General features: G+C 41.5%; 1 long non-coding RNA gene across 1 annotated transcript; it reads right to left on the bottom strand.

Moving 5' to 3' along the window:
- Window positions 1–582: 582 nt before the first annotated feature.
- On the bottom strand, window positions 583–2,822 carry LOC140710054 (uncharacterized). Its single transcript, XR_012090920.1, has 2 exons — window positions 2,616–2,822; window positions 583–916 (listed from the first exon to the last, which is right to left on the bottom strand). It is a non-coding gene; the product is annotated as an uncharacterized lncRNA (long non-coding RNA).
- Window positions 2,823–21,674: the final 18,852 nt, after the last annotated feature.

Below are 21,674 nucleotides of genomic sequence, written 5' to 3'. Positions count from 1 at the left end.
CTAGATGGAGGTGAAGAGAGTTCTACGTGTGAAAGTGATATATAATGAAGGTTTAAAAAAGGAAACATTGGCCAGGCGTGGTGGCTCACGCCTGTAATCCCAGCACTTTGGGAGGCTGAGACGGGCAGATCACCTGAGGTCAGAAGTTCGAGACCAGCCTGGCCAATGTGGTGAAACCCCATCTGTACTAAAAATACAAAAATTAGCTGGGCATGGTGGCGGGTGCCTATAATCCCAGCCACTCAGGAGGCTGAGGCAGAAGAATCACTTGAACCTGGGAGGTGGAGGTTGCAATGAGCCGAGATCGTGCCACTGCACCCCAGCCTGGGCAACAAGAGTAAAACTCCGTCTCAACAGAAAAGGAAACATTTTCAAATAACAGTCTTCTGGCTCATAAGAATACCAGTCGTTTCAAAAGGAGCAAGTTAAACTTGGGGAAATACTAGGAACGAATAGTAACACTTAATGAAATATTGATTGGGGGTTACATGCTATTGAACCGAAATAAGTCCCTAGGGCTTCATTGCCCAATCACAACCAGGACAGACCAACAGACTTTTGAGTGAGTAACAGCATACCACATTTCTGACACGTGTGTATTTCAACACATTGGATTTATTGGTTAAGTGAAGTCACCAATGATCAAATATCCTTGATGGGAATCCCCAGCCCTCCCCACTGCCATCTGCATTTAGAGAATCCCAGGAATCTATGTGGGTAGAAGGGGGCGGGCAAAGAATTAGAGACTTTTAGATCCAAGTTGGTCCATTAGGGAATTAGATGTGTTTGTGCTCATTTTAAGCAGAAGAAATACACAGCTAGAGGAAGAAGAGAATCCCAGCTCAAATCCTGCCCACTGGAGTCCATGGCACAACTTCCAGATGGTGATATTCAGATTCTTTTGATATTTCTCCAGCTAGGGATATGAAATACATAGAAGAAAAAAAAATCTTATGCCCTGGAAGAAAAATAAGCATATCCTAGCTATTGACATTCTCGTGTGTGTATTTAATGAAATGATCGCCTCCTATTTGAATGTCATGACGTCAGTCATCGGGGCCACTAGAGTCTAAACTTCATACGGCAACATGAGGATCTGTGGGCCCTTCTGTCCCATTCACCCAGCATTCCCGGTGCTTCAGACAGGGTCTGGGATGTCACAGGTGCTCAGAACGATGTCATAGTCAAGTGACGTGATGATTGACAGAGATGAATGTAGAATGGGGCTATTCGAATGAGAAGTACCTTTTGGGCAGCAAGTTAAAACAATGGGTAGACCCTTGAGGAGTTCCTGGTGTCATTTGATGATGCAGACTTCCTGACCCGTTCCCTAGGGTTTTTTGTTTTTGTTTTTGTTTTTGTTTTTGGAGAGGGAGTCTTGCTCTTGTTGCCCAGACTGGAATGCAATGGCGCAATCTCGGCTCACTGCAACCTCCACCTCCCAGGTTTAAGCAATTCTCCTGCCTCAGCCTCCCAAGTAGCTGGGATTACAGGCACCTGCCACCACACTCGGCTAATTTTGTATTTTAGTTTCTCCATGTTGGTCAGGCTGGTCTCAAACGCCCGACCTCAGGCGATCCGCCCGTCTCGGTCTCCCAAAGTGCTGGGATTACAGGCGTGGGCCGTCACGCCCGGTCTTGGAAAGAATAACGAAGACCCAGGAAGGGATTCCAAAGAACACATGGCTAATTCAGATAAGGGAGAAATACAGTGTTTAAGAAATTCAGTAGCACCCAAGAGCCGACTGAAAACAAGTTGGGAAGTGGACTCTCTCACGGAGCTCAAACACTCAAGCAGCATTTGCATCTCAGAAGTAATTTTTGAGAATTCATTTGAAGAAGGAAGGATTTTCCTTTCCTTTCCTTTCCTTTTACAGGATGGTTCCCCCTAATGAACTGTTTTAAGCGGACGAAAGAATTCATTTGGCACGCTCTTGCTTAAAACCCACAGGAAAAAAAGCAAAGTTCTCTTAAGGATGTCAGCTCCAGACTAGAGCAGTCCGTTTGAAAAATCTTGGTTTTGAGAAAGTGGCAGAATTACATAATTATTCACAACTCATAAGAAATTAAAATACTTCTTCCAAATATGAATTTGTGAGATAACAAAAACCACAAATTCTAGACTTGCGGAGGGTGTGTGCATCTTTTACTCTCCCACACACAAACCCACATCAAAGAGTCTGGGTGGCGCTGGGCCGGAACTCGTGGCCGCGCTCGCCTTGGTGCGCCTGGGCCACAGGAGGAGGCTGCTGGGGCCGCTCTTCCGCCGCACCTCCCTGAAGGAGCTCCGGGGGCAGCGGGGATGCTGAGGACTCAGCGCCGGAGAGGCAGGTGGCGGCCCCTGCGAAGAGGTGGTCCCCGCAAAGCACACGGAGACCACGAAGTTCCTTCTCGCCCACTCACAGCAATGCTGCACGAGGTGAGGAACGACCTGGAAAAGTCCCAAAGTAAAGGCATCGGGTGATGAGAGGAATCTGGGGGTGGAGAAGTGGTCAGACGAAGCCCAGGGCTCTGTCATTCTGGAAGGGAGCCCCTGCCCTGGCGTCCTGTGTGGGCATAACTTTGAAAATCAGCGTACTTCATTTAACAAGATTCATTTTTAAAAGCTCATGTTGCCTGTTGAAAACCCAAGGGAGAGTGACCTTTGGCGGATGGATTAAGCGCCACTAAATCTGTCCCATTTTACGGAAGCACCTGCCTCAGCCCCGTACGAGGCTGCGGGGATTCCAAAGTCAAGTCAAGCAGATGGGGTTCCTGCCTGCAAGGAGCTTCCCACCTAGTAGGGCCGTCCGGTGGGCAAACCGTGGGCATTGGATGAGCAAATAGCGCATGGTGTTGATGACAGGAGATGCGGGGGCAGGTGGTGCCCAGGAACCCGAGAGGAGGGCTGTGGTGGAGGGCGGGAGAGGAGGGGTCGGGTGGAGGACAGGAGACAAGGGATGGGGTGGAGGGTGGGAGAAGAGGCTGAGCCCTGGAGCGTGGAGTGGGTATGGGCCAGGGGTACTGAGAGAGCAGCCTGCACAGAGACGAGGGGGCAGCAGAAAGGCCTGTGTGTCTGAGGAGGGGAGCCTCAAATAGAGAAGGCTGAGGAGTGGGTGCAGGCAGGAAACTGCTGGGACTGGCCATGGGGAACCGCGGATGGGCGTCAGCTGGGAAAGGCAGTCTAGCAGTACTGGAGAGGCAGGACTGTGGAGTCAGATGGGGTGGAGCTGGTCAGCTAGGAGACCCCCAGAAGCTCAGCAAGAGGTGCCAGGGCTTGAGCTGTTGAGACGGAGAGAAATGCCAAGGATGTGGCCTGGGCAGGGCCCAGAAGGACCCAGGTTTCCCTGCACAGGTGCCTAGCAGTGCCCTCTCTGTGGTGGTACCAACTCCTGGGCAAAGGCGAGGAGATGGCTGGTGAATACAACCTGCTGGCAGGCAGCATATTTAGGATTAGGACCTGGGAGAAAAGTCCTGGGCTTGTAGGTGGGAGTTGAGGCCACCACAGAGTTGGGGTTCCTGGACAGTGGGTGTTTAGAGGGCAGAGGAGATTGCGGGAGGAGCCGGAGATGACCTAGCCTCTAGAGGTAGGCCCGGGAGGTGGGGGAGGAGCAGCCGAGAGGGTGGGAGAAGCCTCCATGGGGAGCAGCACCACCACAAGGCTGAGGCAGTGGTGGGAAGGCCACTGAGACCTTCCAGAAAAAAGGGCTGAAAAGTCTGTGGCATCCTCTGGGTCAGAAGGTCCTGGGAACCATTGTCCAAGCAATTCCCGGAGACAGAAAGAAGCCTCACTGCATTGGGCTAAAATGAATGGAGCTGGAGGAGGGGGGATCGTGGAGGACTGAGGCTGTGGCTGACTCATTTCAGGGTCCACTGTAGTGCTTGGCACACAGTGACTGCCCAATCCATACCTTCTAATTGGAAATATTTCCCTCTATTTCCGCAGACCTCCATTAGCAATGCCCTTTCAGCCGTGTTATCTTATTTAACGTTTATAAAGGCATGTACCCTCCAAACAGGAAACAGGCTCATGAACTTGACCGAGGAAGAGTAAGTGATCAACGGGCAGACCCTTCCATTTGGTGTTTTTCCATTTTTCCCAGTTGGTCTTCATAGAGTCTCCGCTGTTGAAGGCGTCTTATCTTTGCTCACATGTTAACTGCCTAAGGCGCAGAGTTCAAAAAGCAATTGCCATCTCGTGCTTTGAATACCTGCCTCGCGCCAGAACCATGAGGGATATGGGACTGCTACCCTTTGGGATCTCACAGTCTCGTGTCTTTGCTTAGCCTGGTGGAAATTGGATAAAATCAAATTCTCTGAAAAAATGATACCCTAAGAGGAGGTATGGCCCAAGGAGCATCAACAGCACCCCGTTTGTATGTGGAACCCCTTGAAGGGGCCAGCTAATCAAGAGAACTGTGTGACAAGAAAACAATGGCTGCAAGAATAGGGGCACTGTCCCTCATAAAGCTCACCTCTGGAGAATTAACTAACCTTATGCCAGAGTAGCTGTGACAGTGAAGGGGTTAAAATAACAAATAAATGACTTTATTTAGATTTCAGCATTTCTGGCATTTTTTTCTAGCTTTTTTTTTTTTTTTTGCCGGAGTATTTGATGTGACAGGTTTTGTTTGCTCACACTTGTCTCTCTTTTAAAATTCTCATATCAGCAGTAAAAGCTATTTCTTTTTCCTGTAACATCTTGAGCTTGGTATCCAATGATGGGAGAAATTGCTCTTGCCTTCCTTGAAATTATAATATTATGCCTAATTTTGGGGGAGAAAAATTAGGGTAATTTAGATCTGGATCCACTGAAGCCTGCAGGCAGGTCAGTTGCAACATTATTGCTGATCAGTTATCTTAAAAAGTGTTTTTGCCCCAAGGCATGCTCTGCCATTTCTGGAATTCTATAGAAAGGCTGATTTCAAGGCCTGTCTGGCCGAGGAAAGGATGGTCGTCACCCATTTTCGAGGTGGCAGTCTGGGCTCAGTGGGCTGTGGTTAGGGAGTGGAGAGCCTCAGACCATCCCCCGATTCACTGTTAGGGAGCAAGTGAACAAGTGGGAGCAGAGCAGGGATGCTCTCCTGGCTCTCTTTGTTAAGCTGCCTATCACTATCGAAAGCATCACTGTCACCCTTGGTACCACTGGAACTCTGAACGCACAAGTGCTCTTGCAAAGGATGCCTCTTTGAAGCAGGTGTTTGGCTTCTGGCACCGAAGATCTGGAAATCACTGGTGCAAGCGGAAAGGTTACGGAGGGAAGTCTGTCTTTTCTTGACTCTGTGAGATCATGTATAGACTAGAAACAAACCAGAATGTGTTGCTCATCAGTTTAAAAGCAAGTCTGAAGTTTACTCATAGGAGTGACACTCTGCTGTCTTTTCCAGTTTCCTTCACTTTCCGCAGGCCTCTTTGGGTCACTTCTGGTCCCCGCAAGGGTGCTACCTCTTTGGCCACTGATTTCCAGGTGAGCGTACACATCTTTTGTGTGCGTGGCTGATGGGAACTCTTTGCTCCTTACATCTTTTGGTGGGGCTGGTGAAATGCATTCTGTAGTTTTCAGAGTGGAGGGCCAACTAGTCTCAACTGGCTGGTATTTCCTCAACTTCTCTGTGTATATCGCTGAGAGCACTGTAATACCACTCTAAAGAGGAAACCGGAGAGCCAAATGCCAGTGGAATTCTGTAATGTGGGCTGCAGTGTAAACTGTGGTAGGGTTGAACTAAGGACTGTTCTAGAAAAACCTGTAAGTAATTAAGTTCTCCCTCCAGCAAGGTAAAAGCTGAGTCTGAAGTGTATTAGTACAAAAAAAGAGTGAAACCTTTGTTGGTGGTTGTATTATTTTTTTCTCGTTTTTAATGTAAATAAATAAAGAATTCTGGCAAGACAAAAAATCTCATATCTCCTTACTGACCTAAGTAGAGAAAAACAAAAGATGCAGCCATTGTTGGCTGCATGTTTTAAATGGCTGAGGTCAGGATGAAACTTACATTACCCTGTTTCAGCAATTCCCAAACCATGTTCTGGGGAATATAAGAAAGTTCTTGGGGAGGGTGGGGGAGGGGAGAGGAAGATTTTTGTAGCCAACTGTATTTCAGAAACCTTGCGTGTTGTATTTTCTCCTTTGGAGATTCTCAGTGCACTTTAGTATATTAAAAAAAAAAATGCAGTGTGCCTTTGATTAACCGAGCATTTTCTCATCCACTGTGACCACAGAATCCTTTTGCACAGGGCGCCTGCTCACATCTTATGGGAATGACTACTTACTTCGTCCACAATGGAAACACCATCACCAGCAATTGTTCTGCTTGCCAGCCTCTCTGTCTTTCTCTGAGCTGGCTTCATAACACTTTATTTGGATCTGTGTTGTTATGCAGTCCATTGTGATGTGTGTATCAAACTTGCAAGATAGACTGCCTTTGTGTATCTTTTTCTTGCGTTGTTTCACTTGTTATAATAAGATCAAATTATTTTTTGAATTGGAGAATACAAATAAGTAAATATTTTTAAAAATTAAAAAATAAAGTGGTTGAAATAAGAAGAAATTTTTTTTTGCAAATTGCTTGGCCTGTGGAGGCGTTCATCAAAGATTCCTTTTTGTGTTGCAACCCATTTCATGGTCCCCGTTTTGTGGCCTGGTGAAGTCTACAGACCCTTTCTCAGACTAATGCTTTTAAATGACTAAAGTACCAAGAGTCACAAAGGAAACCTGTTCTATTGAAATAAGGTTACAATACATCCAATGCCACATTTGTGATGTATATTCATATGTGCTTCTTTACTAGTATCTTAAATAAGATCTAGTGGTGTAAATCTAACAACTACCATGATTTTGACGTAGTGATGAGTGTGAGTAATAGTTCGAGATACTTGCAACAACTTTAATGTGTTAAAACATTTGTGATTTCTGTTGACAGCAAAGTCACAGGAACTGCAAATACCACTGAGGTTTCTTGCCTAACGTTTATAATTGAAGCAAGTGTTCTAAATGTCTGTTAGAGAGTATTGAAAATAAACGTAGAATTTTTTTCCCATTCAAGTTTACAAACCACCTTGAGGCATATGGTAACTACCAACAGGTCAAAGTTAAGTTTGCTTCATTTGGGGAATGTGAGTTGATAATTTATAAAATCAAATCTTGGTGTGTAAGGGGACAGGGCAGGGCAGCTTGGAGACTACTCAGGAGTTAGGCTGGCCAGCGGGGTAAGCCTAACTTGAGGTGGACAGCCAAGGTCAGCAGGATACAAGGTAGCTGGTACCTTGTGCCAACCCTGGAGCCCACCGAAACCCACCAGATCCCACTTGAGCCCACCAGATCCCTACAGCCGTGCATTCAGTGGTAACCAATGCACAGTGCCCCACGCTGATTTTATAGATTCTAAGTTTTAAACATTTTTCTGCTTTCATGCATGTATTCTCATTTTTGGGGGAATACATTTGTAGCCTCTCTTGGTAGTCGTTTTCTGGAGGGATTACTTTGAGTTAATCTTTGGTCATTCCTGGCTGCCCTGAAGTTGTCAATCCACAGGATTTTTTCAGGAGCCCAAGGATTCGGGTAAACACACTCACAACAGCACCTTTGTATCCATTTCTCTTTCTCCCACAGCCCTTTTGAGGGATTCGACATTTGTGAAGGAGGATTGCGTCATTTGCCACAAAGTCTAACAAATTGGAAAGTCCAAAGACCCAGAGCTAAAGATCCAGGCCTTTCCAGCTGTTTCTTGGACATTCTCATAACCAGCTTATCACTCAATTATTCATCAAATCACCTTGCCGGAAGCTGTAGGGCAGTGGCTCTCAAACTGCGCGTCAAAACACATTAGTAGGTTAATCGAAGTAATTTAGTGAGTTGGGACTAAAATTTAAACAATGAAATAGAAAACAATAAAAAACATTACTAGTAAAGGTAAATTTTTTTTTCTTCTTTTTTTTTTTTTAGATGGAGTCTCACTCTTGTCAGGCTGGAGTGCAGTGGCCACTGTTAACTCTGCCTCCCAGGTTCATGCGATTCTCCTGCCTCAGCCTCCCAAGTAGCTGGGATTACAGGCATGCACCACCACGCCCAGCTAATTTTTGCATTTTTAGTAGGGATGGGGTTTCACCATGTTGGCCAGGATGGTCTCAATCTCCTGACCTCGTGATCTGCCTGCCTCGGCCTCCCAAAGTGCTGGGATGACAGGTGTGAGCCTGTAAATAGTTAGCTTTAGGCCTGACCTAAAGGTAAATATTCTATTATGAAATGTACGTCTCAGATGTGCTGGCACACACACAGAAGCATGTGTGTACTAGATTACGATGCTTTGTATATTCAGTTCTTATTCTGGGTCATTATCAAAAAACCGGAAAATTCCTGCCGCAGGGACTATTCAGCAAACATTAAATTTTAGAGTCTGCTATGGTTAAAGTTGGGGTTGAGTGGAGTAGCTGACACATTAACTGAATATGTATGAGAGGCTAATAGCACAGGGGCAGCTGTGTGGCTGTTTGACACCTGGTGGAGCACCTGTCGCAGGTGAGATGCTGTGCCACACGGTGCAGCGGGTCAAGCCAGGCTCACAGTTCTGTGGGAATATTCATGTCTGGAGGTCAGAGCTGGGTTTTGTTGTATTCCCTGCTTGCAGGATGGAACGAAGTTTAGCATGGACACCTTTTAGAGGCTGGAATGTGATGGGGTCAATCTTTGAATTTCACAGGCCATGTGAAGGGGCCTCACGTTATCTTCAGCACAGGGGAGGCCAGCCACAGGCCCTAAACAGGGAAGTGACATGATGAAGTGTGTGCTTTCAGAAAATGTCCCCCTGGATGCTCTGCGAAGCATGAACTGAAGGGCAGCCAGACTAGGGGCAGGAGTGCCCTGGGAGAAGTTTTGCAGAAATCCAGGTGGCAGTTGATCCGGGTGGGCTGGGTGTCAAGAGTGAAGCTGGAGACAGGTAAATATGGGTCTAGAAGAGACTTAGAAAGTAGAAACTAGAGTACAGGTGGCAAAGTTTTTCTGTAAGGGGCCAGATGGTAAATAGTTTGGACTTCGTTGGCTACACTGTCTCTGTTGTATACACTCAGCTCTGCCACTGTGGTGTGGAAGGGACCACAGACAAAACAGAAATGAATGGACATGGTCGTGTTCTAATAAAACTTTATTTGCAAAAGCAAGCAGTGAGCCGGATTTCCACGGTTGTAGTTTTCAGACCCTGGATCTCAACCAGTGGTGATTCTGCTCCCCGCAGGACACTTGGCGATGTCTGGAGATGTTTTTGGTTGTCACCACTCAAGGAGCGTTGCTACTTGCGTGTAGTGGGTAGAAGCCGGGAATGCTGATAATCACCTTGCAGGGCACAGGACAGCTCCTGATGCCAACAGTGGCACAGAATCATCTATGGATGTGGTGAGTGAGTGTTAGTCAATCGTGAAATGAGGTTCAGGGTTTTGCTGGCACCGATGTTACCTTTCCTTTGCGGATAGAATATATATGGTATAAAAATAATAAAATTTAAACTTACTTTAATAACTAACAACATAAGCAGGATTGGCTCACCTTAGTAACTTTAAAAACATTTCTTTTTAGTACCTCCAGATAGATGCATGTTTATAGGCAGTTACTTAGGTTTTTTCCAGCTGTGGATGTTTTGTTAAGAGCATATGTGCCCCACACATTCAGAAAACATAAAATGCAATCATGCCATTCTGAGAGTGCTTCTGTGGTTTCCTTAATCCTTCTCCAGAGACCCCAGATTTCCAGCCACACAGGACTGTTGCAGTGGTCAGGCTCTTCAGGGTGAAGAGACCAGGGCTCCCCCAAATGCTGGAGTCTCTGTAGTCTTATTCCAACTCTGGTCTGGTCAGTGTCATGCTAGCGCTGGCCATCTCTGCTGGAATGGTGGTGTGTGATTGCCTGAGCCGACTAGTTCTCTGGGGCTGTTCATTCAGCATCATCCTGGCTCCCCACTGTCTCTGAGGAAGCCTTAAGAAAGGGATCATCAGGCCGGGCTGGTGGCTCATGCCTATAATCCCAGCACTTTGGGAGGCCGAGGCGGGTGGATCATGAGGTCAAGAGATCGAGACCATCCTGGTCAACATGGTAAAACTCCGTCTCTACTAAAAACACAAAAATTAGATGGGCGTGGTGGCAGGCGCCTGTAGTCCCAGCTACTCCGGAGGGTGAAGCAGGATAATCACTTGAACCCGGGAGGCAGAGGTTGCACCGAGCTGAGATCACGCCACTGTACTCCAGCCTGGGGTCAGAGCGAGACTCTGTCTCAAAAAAAAAAAAAAAAAAGGAATCATCAGATGAATTGGATGAGCACTTCACCAGTACTCCATCTAGGTAGGGGCCCAGGCAGGTAGCAACACTAGAGTTCTTATCCCTCCTCCAGTTTTCAAACACACGTTTGGGGAGCTGTAAGAATCACTTATACGTCCATCTCTCCCTGTCTAAACGGCCATGGGGAGCTAGGGTGGAGTGTGCAATCTCTTTTCTCAGGCCCTCTCTACCACTAGACTCAAATGACTTTTCTTTCATTTCCTAAATGTTTTTGGAATGAAAATGTCTGTTCCTTTTGCAATATTGTCAAGTTACTTGAAAGTTTCACCATAAGATTCAATATATAAGTCTTGACATTATAATATTGACTTTTAAAAAGAGTTGTTACATAACACAATTAAATTGACTACTTAAATGAATTGATACTTAATGTCAATAATTTTAGAAGTATATATGCCTCTTTCTAATTCTCAAATTTTAATTTTTCCCCTTATATTTATTTTCAACATATCCCACAGATCTTTTAAAAATGAAACTTGCCACCGGGTGCGGTGGCTCACACCTGTAATCCCAGCACTTTGGGAGGCCAAGGAGGGTGGAACACGAGGTCAGGAGTTCGAGACCAGTCCGGCCAACATGGTGAAACCCTGTCTTTACTAAAAATAAAAAAAAATATTAGCTGGGCGTGGTGGTGGATGCCTGTAATCCCAGCTACTTGAGAGGCTGAGGCAGGAGAATCACTTGAACCTGGGAGGCAGAGGTTGCAGTGAGCCAAGATCAAGATCACACCACTGCATTCCAGCCTGGGTGACAGAGCAAGACTCCACTTCCAAAAAAAAAAAAAAAAAAAAAAGAATGAATGAAAGAAACTTGCATTTTAGAATAGTTTTAGATTTACAGAAAATTTTCAAAGATAACACAGAGTTCCCATCTACTCCCTACCCAGTTTCACCTAAGATTAACATCTTACAATAGTATGGCACACTCATCACAATTAATGCACCAATTTGAGCACATTATTTAAACTAAAGTCCACACTTTATTCCTATGGTTTTCGTTTTCTCTCTTTAGGATCCAGGACACCATGTTATGTTTAGTCATCATGTCTCTGTCAGCTTCTCTTGGCTTTGATGGTTTCTCTGACTTGCCTTATTTTTGAGGATCCTGACAGTTTTGAGGAGTCCTGGGCAGGTAGTTTGTGGAATGACCCACAGCTTGATTTTGTCTGATGTTTTTCTCGTGATTATACAGGCTTATGGGTTTTGGAAGGAAGACTACAGAGATAAAGTCCATTCTCATCACATCCCACCCAAGGGTGCCCACCATCAACATGGCTTGTCACTGTTAATGTTGACCTTTGTCACCAGGTGGACGTAGTGTTTGTCAGCCTTCTTCTCCGGACAGTCACTCATTCCCCTTACCCATACCATCATCTTTGGATGGAAGTCTGTAGGCCCAGCTCCCACGTGAGCAGGGAGCTAGGCTCTATCTCCTAGCTGGCAGAGAATCTACGTAAAGTATTTGGAGTTGTTCTGCATGGGAGATTCAGCTCTTCTGTCCTCCTTCAGTTATTTACTCAGTCATCTATTTCTATTAGGATAGACTCATGGATATGTATCTTATGCTTTGGGTTATAAGCCAATACTGTGTTATTTGTTTTGTTGCTCGAATTGTTCTAGCTCTGACCATTGGGAATGTGTTCAGTTGAATGGAGACACTACATATCAGAATTTGTAGGATGCTGCTAGAGGAACACTTAGGGGAATTTTGTTGCAAGAAATGCCTATATTAAGAAAAAGAAAGATCTCAGTTTCCACATTAAGAGATATAAAAGTGAAGGGCAAAATAAACTCAAAGTAAGTAGAAGAAAGGAAATAAATAAAGACCAGAGTGGCAGTCAATGAAAAAATAAAAACAGTTAGACAATAGAGAAAACAAATGAACCCAAATGCTGGTTCTTTAAATAAAACTCTACAGACTGATCAGGAAAAAAGAGAGAAGAAACAAATTATAGTATCAAAAATGAGAACGGGCTGGGAGCAGTGGCTCAAGCCTGTATCCCAGCACTTTGGGAGGCTTCGGTGGGAGGATCGCTTGAGCCCACGAGTCCAAGACCAGCCTGGGCAACATAGTCTCTACAAAATTCGGTCTCTACAAAAAAATTAAAAATAAAGAATTAGCCAGGCATGGTGGCCTGTGCCTATAGTCTCAGCTACTCAGGGGGCTAAGGCAGGAGGACTGCTTGAGACACTGGGAGGTTGAGCCTGCAGTGAGCTGTGATTGCACTCCAGCACTCCAGCTTGGGTGACAGATTGAGACCCTGTTTCCAAAAAAAAAAAAAAAAAAGTGAGAAAGGTGGTGTCACTGTAGATTGTACAGTTATTTATAACACAATAAGGGAATAATATGAAAAATTTTAGGCCAATAAATTTGCAACTTAGAGGAAATGGACAAATACCTTGAAAAATACAAATTATCAATGCTTACCAATTAAAAGTTAAATAACCTGAATAACACTATATCTACTGTAGAAATGGAATTTGTTGTTAAAGACTTTCCCACAGTGAAATGTCAAGCCAGATAGCCATACAGGTGAATTCTACCAAACATCTAAGGAAGAAATAATACTTGCTCTCTAGAAACATTTTTTTAAAATTGAAGAGGAAGGAACCCTTCCCGGCTCACTCTATGAGGCTAGTAGTATCCTAATACCAAAATAAGACAAAGACATGATAAGAAAAGGGAAACATAGAGGCAAAAATGCTAAGTGAAACTCTAGCAAATTGAATGAAACAATATGCAAAAACGACAGCACGTTATGACCACGTGTGGTTTGTCAGGAATGCAATGTTGACTTCACGTCAGAAAATCAGTCTACGTTGTGTAGTGTATTACCTTATACACTATGTGAACAAGCTGAGAAAGAAAAACCAAGCGATCATTTCAATAGACACCCTCCTTCTCTTTACCCAAAAACACATTTAGCAAAATCCAATATCCATTTCTAAAAAAAACCTCTCAGCAAACTAGGAATCTCAGGGTTTTCCTCAGTGTGATATTGGGCATCTACAGAAATTCTTTAGCTTATGTCAAAGACTGAATATTTTTACTCTAAGATCAAGAGCAAGACATAGATATGTTCTCTCCCTATTTCTATTCATTATCGTACTGGAGACCCTAGCCAAGACAATCAGGCAAGAAAAAGAAACAAAAGACAACTTGATAGGAAAAGAAGAAGTAAAACTGACCTTACGAACAAATGATGTGATTGTCTTGAAAAATTCTATGAATCTGCAATAAAAACTTAAATAGCTTAGCAAGGTTGCATTATACAAAGTCAAAACACAGCTATCAATTACATTTCTATATATTAAGAATAAAAAAATCATAAATTGAAATTCAGGAATATCATTTATAACAGCATCCAAAATATAAAATATGTAAGGATAAATTTGGCAGAAGATGTGCAAGTTGTATGCACTGAAACATAGAAAACATTGAGGAGATAAATCAAAGAAGACGTCAAGTGGAGAAGACATACAGTATGTCTATGGATCTGAAGGGTTCTTACTATTCACATGTCAATTCTCCCAAAGCTGCTATATGGATTTAACACAATCCTCATCAAAATCCAAGTAAGTTTTTTTTTTTTTTTGTAGCACTTGACAGACTGATTCTAAAATTCCTTTGGAACTATAAAGGACCTAAAATAGCCAAAACAACTTTGAAAATGATTAGCATTACTTGATTTCAACACCTATCATAGACTGATGATAAGCAAGCCTGTGCAATATTGGATTAAAATATACAAATATATCAGTGGAACAGAATAAAGTTCAGAAACAAACCCACACTTATATGGACAATTCCCCAAGGCAATGGAGGAAGAATATTCTTTTCAACAGTTTGTGCTGGGACTTTTGATCTAAGCATATAAAAAAAATTAACTCAAAATGGACCCTAGTCCAAAATATAAAATCTAAAGCTGTAGAATTTATAGAAGAAAAATAGAATAAAACCTTTATGATGCTGGGTTACACAAAGATTTCTTAGTTACAACAACAATAATATGATCCATAAAATAACAAATTGATAAATTGAACTTTATCAAAATTTAAAACTTCTGCTCTTCAAAAGATATTCTTAGGAAAATGACAAGGCTGCAGAAAATATTTATAAATTGTTTATCTGATAAAGACTTGTATCCAGAATGTGTAAAGAACTCTAAATCTCAATAATAAAAAAATTAATTAAAAATTAGGCAAATCATATGCAGAAAACTGAAACTGGACCCCTTCCTTACATCTTATACAAAAATTAACTCGAAATAGATTAAAGATTTAAATGTAAAACCCCAAACCATAAAAACCCTAGAGGAAAACCTAGGCAATACCATTCAGAATGTAGGTGTGGGTAAAGACTTCATGATGAAAATGCCAAAAGCAATTGCAAAAAATGTGAAAATTGGCAAATGGGATCTAATTAACCTAAAGAGCTTCTGCACAGCAAAAGAAACTAGTATCAGAGTGAACAGGCCACCTACAGAATGGAAGAAAATTTTTGCAATCTACCCATCTGACAAAGGTCTAGTATCTAGAATCTACAAGGGACTTAAACAAATTTACAAGAAAAAACAACCCCATCAAAAAGTGGGCAAAGGTTATAAACAAACACTTCTCAAAAGAAGACATTTATGCAGCTAACAAACATATGAAAGAAAGCTCAACATCACTGATCATTAGAGAAATGCAAATCAAAACCACAATGAGATTCATCTCACTCTAGTCAGAATGGTTATTATTAAAAAGCCAAGAAACCACATATGCTGGTGAGGCTATGGAGAAATAGGAATGCTTTTACACTGTTGGTGGGAATGTAAATTAGTTCAACCATCGTGGAAGACAGTGTGGCTATTCCTCAAGGATCTAGAACAAGAAATGCCATTTGACCTAGCAATTCCATTGCTGGGTATAAACCCAAAGGAGTATAAATCATTCTAATATAAAGACACATGCACATTTATGTTTATTGCAGCACTATTTACAATAGCAAAGACATGGAACCAACCCAGATGCCCAATGATAGACTAGATAAAGAAAATGTGATACATATACACCATGGAATACTACGCAGCCATAAAAAGGAATGAGATCATGTCCTTTGCAGGGACATGAATGAATCTGGAGGCCATCATCCTCAGCAAACTAACGCAGGAACAGAAAACCAAACAGCATGTTCTCACTCATAAGAGGGAGTTGAACAATGTGAACACATGGACACAGGAAGGGGAACATTACACACCAGGGCCTGTTGGGGGGTGGAGAGTGAGGGGAGGGAACCTAGATGGTGGGTCAATAGGTGCAGCAAATCACATGGCACACATATATCTATGTAACAAACATGCATGTTCTGCGCATGTATCCTGGAACTTAAAGTAAAAAAAAAAAAAAAAAAAAAAAAATTAAGCAAACAATTTGAATAGACACTTCACCAGAGAAGACATATGACTGATAAATAAGGGTAGGAAAAGATGCTCAGTGTCATTAGTTATTAAGGAACTATAAATTTAAAACATAGCAAGATAGCACTTAAACCAGTTGAAATGGATAAATTAAAGACTGAACATAGCAAGTGTTGGCAAGGATGTGGCATATCTGAAACTGTGTAGGTGGGCTTGTGAGATGAGTAAGACACTTTGGAAAACAGTGTGACAATCATTCCATTTCATCCAAGAGAAATGATTTGTGTATGAGTTATGTATGGACATACATCCATACAAAGACCTGGACACAAATACTCACTGTAGCTTTATTTGTAATGGCCAATATCTGGAAACAACTCAAATGCCTATTCACAGATGAATAGAATAACTGTGGTATATCCAGACAGTGGAATACTACTACTTGACAATAAAGAGAAATAGACTATTGACATGTGCTGCAACATAGATGAATCTCAAAATAATTATGCAGAAGGAAAGAAGCCAGACAAATAGAGTACATACAATATGGGTTCACTTAGATGACATTCTAGAAAATGCAAACTAATCTATAAGGACCGCAGATCAATGTTTGCCTGAGGATGATGGAAGAGGGGAGGGGCATGGCAGCATCACAAGTGGGTATGAGACCTTTGTGAGGGAGAGTGAAAAATATTTTTATTATCTTCAGTGTAGCCATGGTCTTGCATGTTTGTTATGTGTGCGTGTAAAAACACTTAAACATCTAGTACACTTAAATATATGCAGTTTATCATGTATTTATTTTAGGTGAATACAGTTGAAAATTCAAAAAGCACCTCTCAAATAATGTGATCAGCAAATTCGTTTCCCCCTAGTTTTCCACGATGCCCCCCAGCCTTCATTGAGAACACTGGTTGAGAGTATTGAGAGAATCATCATTGAGTGTTTACTTATTTATCCTTTATCCTCATCATATTGACCAGGTCCTGAGAGACATGGTCCCGCCAAAACTCCATGCTGTGGTTTGAGCTTATTCCCCATCCCAGGGGCATTCAGGTAACTGTTAAGTCCTCAGGCAGTACCATTGGGGTTGCAATTGTTTTATCCCACAACTAAAGACAATACTGAAGGCTGGTCCTTGGTTTTACTGATGTCGTCTAAAGCCCACCCATCCTGAGGATCTTGGCTTTCTTGCCCACGAATTCCACTTTTCTAGGTCTGATTTACTGATGTCCTACATCTCAGTTCTGTTCTGCAGAGAACCATGACTGCTTTAAGGCAGGAGGAAGATTGTATTCTGTTGCTAATTTCTTAGTATCTAGCCTAACAAATGCTGTGTTGAACTGTTAGTGATTTTAGCATATAGCTAGATACTGTATTGTATTTTTTGCTAATGACTTTGTGTATTTACTCTTTCTTCTTTTCCATATCCTTGCCCCTAGCATAGACTCAACACAGAGGAGGTGACTGATACTTATTGATTAAATAATTTTGAGGCGAGCATAGATAACTTATTAATGCTAATAAGTAGCCTTAGAACTTTCTTTCCTATGTTAGGACCCACTTATTAAATATGAATGCCTTAATAATATGCTTGACTGGACAGAACCATTCTCTCTTGTAAAAAACAAAAACAAAAAAGCTAATGTCTAGGCCTGTATACACCAGTTACTTCATTCCCCAAACATCTGTTGTTTTTATTGGCTGTGGTATGACGTGGTCCAAGTAATACTAATTAATTTACCTACAAAAGCAGGACACTAATAGGTATGACTACATATGTTGTTGATTTAGCCTTAAGCCCTCCAGTTTTACATAGTATTGATTTTTATGGTAGAATCTGAATCACTAAGATTAGCGTGGATTTCAATTTATTTACCAAATTCAAAAATATTAGAACCAGAGAGGAGAATCTAAAATATTAAGGAGGCAGTTTTATAATATATAAAAAGAAGAGCAATTGTATGCAACTTGTTACTATTTTGCAACTGTTATGTCCAAGAGATAATGCAGCCTAAAAATGTGCAATTTCAGAGATTTAGGTGAACAGAGGAATGATCACTCCACAGCTGGCTAGTAGAAAACCTCAAGAATGTTCGGAGGTGGGGGTAACTTTCTGTTCTCTTGCTGACTGATTCATGGGAAAGCAGGGAAAGACTCAGTAATGGACTGGAGAGATCTTTGGCTTGATATATTGACTACAAATTAAATGCATTTTCCCAACTCTTGCATATACACAAAATTCATGATTATTGGAGTAAAGTGAGAAAATGCTGAAAAGTATAAAGAAATAGATGACTCATTTATGTCTGTGGTCTTTTTAATAAGTATACATTTATTTTTCTAATATTATAAAAAAATTTAAATATACAGAAATATTGAAATAAATTTTCAGCAAATACTCATATACCCATACCTAGATTCTTCCGCTGACATTTTATTACACATGCATCATTATATATTTATCTATCTATCCATCCCTTTATCCTTCCATCAATTCATCTTTTTTATTGATGCATTTCAGTGTACTTCTCCCTAAACAATTTGGCATGCATATGTAGAGTTCAATCTACCTTTTCCTTTTTATGTCAAATGCCCAAATCTGAAGTGTGCATTCTCTGAGTATGGTGGATATACCTAAGGTGACCCCTAATGATACTCACATCCTGGGTAATCCCCTATAACTTGCTCATAACCGGTAGCAGATGCATATGGCAGAGGTGGTGAGATGTCACTCCTATGGTTATGTTAACATTTTGTAAGACTCCCTTTTGCTGGTAGGCTGGAGCTAGAGACTCCTTGTGTCCTTCATGAAGCAAGTGACCATATTAGAAAAGCCCATGTAGCAAGGAACTGTGTCTTGCCCCCAGAACCTGAGGTTAGCCTCTAGTCAACAGCCAGCAAAATGCTGGGGTCCTGGGTCATACAGCTGCAAGGAAATAATTTTCAAAACAACTGTAAGAGTAGGCTCAGGCTTAGATTCTCCCCCAGTGGAGCCTTCAGAGGAGAGTGAAGACTTGTGAAGTTCTGAGCAGGGAAGCAGCTTAGCTGTACCTGGACTCCTGACCTATGGAAGCTGTGAGATCATAAATGTGTTTATAAGAATTTGTCACACAGCAATAGAAAACTAATACAAGTGTTGATACCTGGAAGTGCATTGTGGCTGTTAATAAATATCTAAAAATGTGGGGTGGTTCTAAAACTCAGCAGTGGGCAGGGGAGCAGAATAGAGAAAACTTAAGTCTCCCTGAAAAGATTGATGGTAAAAGAAGCCTGGACTTTAAGGACACTGCAGTCGAGGGCTCAGGAGGGAGTGAGGAATGCGTAATGGGAAACTGACAGAAGGGAGAACCTTTGTTAAACAGTGACAGAAAGCTTAGCAACATTGTCGTCTGCAGTTATGTGGAAAGTTGAACTTGTAGATGATGAACTTGGTTATGTAGCAAATGAGAGTTCCAAGAAAAGTGTTGAAGGCATCCCCAGTCTTTTCTGGCTGTTTACAGTAAAATGTGAAAGGAGAGAAAGATAAATCAAGAGAATTCTTAAACAGAAAGGAACTAGGACTGGATGATTTTGAAAATTTTAAGCCTCTCCAGATGGCAATAGATTCTTAAATTAAGATAGTGTGGTCTAGAGAAAAATTAGAGGGTGTGACTGTGCAACCCTTTGCTAAAACCTGAAAGATCAAAAGGTGAGCATATTTAGTCACAAAAGGGTATCTTTTAAGAGGGCATGCCTCCCAGATCCTTTCAATCAAACCAGAGGACCTCTAGAAGGTCTAAGGGCACTGTCCATCAGCACCTCCATCTTGCTAGCAGACAAGACCAGAGACTCTTGTGAGTTGGGTGAAAAAAGTGGCCTTCTGGGAGAAACCTGGATTGCAAAGGATGGAGGGCACTTTCTAGGAACTGTGGGCTCTAGGACCTAAGGATGGTCTCCAGATGATAGCCAGCTAAAAGCTAGTGCCTTCAGCCTAGTAACTGCAAGGAAATGAATTCTGACAACCACCTGAATGAACTTGGAAGGTTTTTCCCCAGTCAAACCTTCAAGTGAGAACACAGCCTGGCTATCATGTTGATTGCAGCCTTGCGAGATCCAGAGAAGAGGACCCAAGTAAGTTGTGCTTGAACTTCTGACTAACAAAAACTATGAGATAATAAATGTGTACTGTTTTAAGTCTCTACATTTGTGGTAATTTGTTATGCAACAGTAGTAAATGAATATACTGAATTTTGACAACTTCATACTCTGTAATCCAAAGCCTAGCCAGATGTAGAACATTACCATCACTCTAGAGAGCTTCCTCATGCTACTTCCCAAATTGTTCCCATCCTCAAACCCCCAGAGAAAACAATTCTTCTGACACTGCTAACCCTATGGCTTAGTTTTGCTTGTTCTAGAATTTCATATAAATGGAACCATATGGTATATCCCCTTTTTTTTGGTCTTGCTTCTTTTACTCAGCATATTTTTGAGATCTATCCATCTTGTTCCATGTCTTAATAGTTGGTCTTTTTTGTTGCTAAATCTTCTTCTGTTATATGAATATATTAAACATGTACCCCAAAACTTAAAGTATAATAATAAAAAAAATTGTTCATCTGTTTTTCTGTTAAAGAACACAGGGACGATTTCAGTCCATTATGAATCAATCTGCTATTTTCTTTTGCATAGGCCTTTTTGTGAATGAATGTATGTTTTTATTTTCTTTAAGTAGAAATCTAGTTGTGAACTCGCTGGGTCACAGGTGTGTGATTAGTTTTTTAGGAAACTGCAAGGTATTTTTCCAAAGTGGCTGTATCATTTTACATTCTCACCAACAATGTATGAGAGTTTCAGTTGCCCTGCACCCCACCAACACTTGGTGTTTTCATTATTTTTAATTTTAGCTATTTGAATAGATGGGTAATGGTATATCATTGTGGTTTTAATTTGCATATGCCTGATTAATTTGCATATGCCTGATTTCTAATGATGTTGAGAACTGTTTGTTGTGTATATTGAACATTTGCATATCTTCTTTTGGAAAATTTCTTTTTAGAACCTTTGCTCACTCCAGTTTTTTGAGGAGATGGGTTATTTATGCTTTTGTTGTTGAGTTGGAGCGGTTCATTATGTTTCCTGGGAACTGGTGCTGCTATGTCAGATGCTTGTTTTACAAATATTTTCTCTCAGACTGTGGCTTGCCTATTCATTTTCCTTAGAATGTCAATTGATGAGCAGAAGATTCTAATTTTGATGAAGTCTACCTTTACTTTTATGATTGTTTCCTGTGACTTGTGAAATAAACCTTTGCCTATTCTTAAGTCTGAACATATTCTCCTGTGTCTATGTGATTCCACAGTGTCTGGACCACTGTAGAGTTGTAGTATGTTTTGAAGTCAGGTAGTGTACATAAGTCCTCTAGTTTTTTGTTTCTTGAGTTTTTTTCAAAATTGCTTTGGCTATTTGAGGTCAGTGCCGTCCAACAGAACTTTCTGCAATGATAAAAATGTTACCCATCTACACCATTTAAGAAGAGTAATCACTAGTCACATGTGAGTATTTAGCCCTTGAAATGTGGTTAGTGTGGTGGAGAAACTTAATTTTTAATTTTATTTAATTTTCATTAACCTACGTACAAATCTAAGTAGCCATATGTAGTTATTTACTACCATAATGTATGGTGCAGCTGCAGGTTCATTGCATTTCCATCTAGATTTTTTAGAATAAGAGTGTTAATTCCCACAAAACAGGTGCTGACATTAAAATTGGGATCATGTTGAATCTAAAGATCCATTTGGAAAGAATTGACATTTTAGTCTTCTGGCCCATTATTATGGTATATCTCTCTACTTATTTATACCTTCTTTAATTTCTCTCGAAATGTTTTGTAGTTTTCAGTGTACTAGTCTTGAACATATTTTGTTAAATTTGTCCCTACGTATCTTAAGTTTTTTGATAGTATTATAAGTGGAATTATTTTTAAAATTTATTT

Source organism: Chlorocebus sabaeus, chromosome 24 (assembly GCF_047675955.1).
Source record: "Chlorocebus sabaeus isolate Y175 chromosome 24, mChlSab1.0.hap1, whole genome shotgun sequence".
Taxonomy (NCBI): Eukaryota; Metazoa; Chordata; class Mammalia; order Primates; family Cercopithecidae; genus Chlorocebus; species Chlorocebus sabaeus.
The sequence above is the reverse complement of the archived record's forward strand: the minus strand, read 5'-3'. Positions and strand labels throughout refer to the sequence as shown.